At 33.6% G+C, this 3,190-nt stretch overlaps 1 pseudogene; it reads right to left on the bottom strand.

The window, feature by feature from the left end:
- Positions 1 to 2,077: 2,077 nt before the first annotated feature.
- On the bottom strand, positions 2,078 to 2,737 carry LOC124847150 (small ribosomal subunit protein RACK1 pseudogene; annotated as a pseudogene).
- Positions 2,738 to 3,190: the final 453 nt, after the last annotated feature.

Genomic DNA, 3,190 nt, shown 5'->3' on the forward strand with positions numbered 1-3,190 from the left:
TTAGAAGACAATTTTAAAATATGAATATGATTGGGAAAAGTAAATAAAAGTTTTCGACTATTTGAATAAAAAAACACCGAAAATTTATTTTAAATAAATAAATAATAAATGTAAGTTGTGGTTTTCTTATAAGTGTCAGAAAATTTTAAAAATAAAATAAAAATAATACATAGCTACTGTTTTGTTTTAAAACCACCGAGAGTTATTTGAAGTTTTGAAAACCCTTCTATAATATATTATTTCTGTAGTGCCTTAGACTCAACACATACTAAATAATTTAAATTAATTTGTAATTTTCAATCAAAATTTCAACCAAATCCTCCCTTGAAAAGAAAAATATGATTTTCTCATAAACTCCGTTTCAAACGTAGTATTATTATAAAGTGCAACGTGAAAACATAGGATGCTTGAAAGAGGAGAGGATGGGACAAAAAGTGAGGGCATTGCCAAATCTTACAGGTTAAGTTTTGAAAAAGAAAATATGATACGCATAATGTAATGATTGAGTATCCAACCTTTTCTGGCTCCATCTACGCCTCGAAACCTGTTGAAGTGGTCACGTTTTATGAGAATTTGAAAGATCGTTGCATTAAGAAAATTACCACCTTTTACCACAAGTAAACGAGTATGGGATCCATAGCTTCATCCCTACCAATATTTTTCTCACAAGTTTTCGATAATAAATAAGTGTTTTTTTGTGACACGATTTGATGTTAAATAAGTAAACTAAACTTTATTTCATGTTACCGTCATTACAGTTACTATTCCCTTTGTCTCTTTCCAAAAAGAAAATAAAATTTTAGAGGAAATCTTAAAATATATATTATTTAACTTTAAATTTGTGAAATTAGGAATAATTCATGTTTACTTAAAAATGTATAATCTAGTTAATATTATTGAATTTTTCGTACAATTACTATTTTTTCTTAAATTACCGTTACATAAACAATGTATGAAAATAATAACAAAAATTAATTCATATAATGCATTTTTTTTACTTCTCCAATTTTTTAAGAGGTATAGAAAGAGACCACAGATATCATTCCAGTTTTTAAAATTAAGTTAAATCTAATTATGAATTGAAAAGTAAACCAAATTAACAATAAAATTAGATTGATGTGAACTTTTTTATTTCATGGAAATATTTTTTTTCAGAAATAACCCAAAAAATGCAAAAGTAAGCATTACTCAAATAAGATGGACCCAACAGTCTTCAAAATACATAATAATATTTGACATCTAAATATAGTTCCTTATCCAGTTTTTTCTCTCTTATTTGAAAAACTTCAAAAGATTTCCACAAGCATCAGACAGATGGTCAAATAAATAATTTGAAGCTTGACAAGGTCAAAAAGACCATATAGCTTCTTTTTCTAATCTTGTTTATTGTGATTCTTTTTTTTCCTTTATAATGAGCTTTGAATAGAGTTGTTTGTACTTTTACCAAGTAATTAGCCTTAGAAAAAGTCGTGTATAACTTTAAAGTTTTAAGTATGGGTTTAAGTTTTACGTATAAATAAGAAAGTTAAATAATAAAGATAAAGACTAATAAATCTATTTGTTTTAAGCTTTAAGTTAAAGATGATATTTTTTTTAGGTTTAATGTTTCAATAGGTCCTTATTTTCGTCCGGAATCTCAAATAGGACCCTTTCTTTTTTGGCGTTTCAATTCGGTTCTTAATTTTGTAAAATTGAATTAAATAGGACCTTTCCGTTAAATTGAGGAAACGGCGTTAAGTGTTGTATGACCTGGTATGCTGACAGTGTTATTTTTAACACACGTGTCATTACGTTGATAAATTCTATTATTTGAAATTTTGAATTAAAAATTAAATTAAAAATTAAATTAAAATAGGGGAAATTCAATTAGGGCAAAGTTGGCAATTCAATTACAGAACCCCGTTCTCTCTGCAATTTCGGCGACGTCTCCTCCTTGGACCCCATGTTTTCCGGCACCAGTCTACAGCCACTCCCCTCTCAACCCTTCCTTTTTCGCGGACTGACGATCCAACCCTAATTCCACAAACCGCATAGCCTCCAAAAATCCTTGTCCCTAAAATCGAACCCTCTCAACCTTTCAAATTCTTCCCCCAATACCATCCCACCCCCCTTTCTCCGCCTCCTGCCACTCCCCGAAGCAGCCCCAGCAAAAACGGCAGCGAAATCCCACAGCATCGAGAGAGTAGAGACGCTTACCCTCAGCCAAATCCCACAGCAAAATAACTCCATCTTTTCCGCCACTGGCACACAGAGAACCATCGGGAGAAACAACAACAGTGTTCACATACCCACTGTGTCCAGCAAGGGTATTTCTCAGCTTGCAGTTCGTGAGGTTCCACACCTTAACAGTGCGGTCCCAAGATGCAGACACAATAGTCGGCTGAAGAGTGCTAGGGCTGAAACGCACACAACTAACCCAATCAGAATGAGCATCACTGTCTTGAATGGTGTACTTGCATTCACCAAGGGTATTCCACAGTTTAATTGTGCGGTCACGTGAGGCCGACACGATCTGACGGTTGTCAATGGAGAACGCCACAGAGAGGACGTCCTTGGTGTGTCCAACAAAACGGCGCGCGGAGGTGCCGGCTGCAAGGTCCCAGAGGCGGAGCTCGCCGTCCCAGGAGCCGGAAAACGCAAACTGTCTGTCAGAAGATAGAACAACATCCTGTTTAATGGTACCACAGTTCCACCACGTTGCTAATGACACGTGTGTTAAAAATAACACAGTCAGCATACCAGATGATACAACACTTAACGCTGTCTCGTCAATTTAACGGAATGGTCCTATTTAATTCAATTTTACAAAAATAAGAATCTAATTGAAACGCTAAGAAAGAAAGGGTCCTATTTGAGATTCTGGACGAAAACAGGGACCTATTGAAACATTAAATTTTTTTTATATGAATTGCATGTATGGTATTGGATGAGTTTTTTTAAGAACTAAATTGACAAGATGTTACCTAGTTTTAAAATATAATTAATAAATGACATGATTAAATTTTTAACTGATAATTTCATGTCATATTATTTATTGAACGTTCTTTAGGTAAAAGTACTTCTTTGTTATGTTGCTTACTCCACAAAAGACATTGATGACCCACTTCAAATCTTGAAGACTTCTACAACTCTATAACTCCCTCCGTGATCTCGCGTACATATATGGTACACGATTACCAGAAATAAAGGT

This window comes from Vigna umbellata, chromosome 4, assembly GCF_029865625.1.
Source record: "Vigna umbellata cultivar VRB3 chromosome 4, Vumbellata_1.0, whole genome shotgun sequence".
NCBI classification, from domain to species: Eukaryota; Viridiplantae; Streptophyta; class Magnoliopsida; order Fabales; family Fabaceae; genus Vigna; species Vigna umbellata.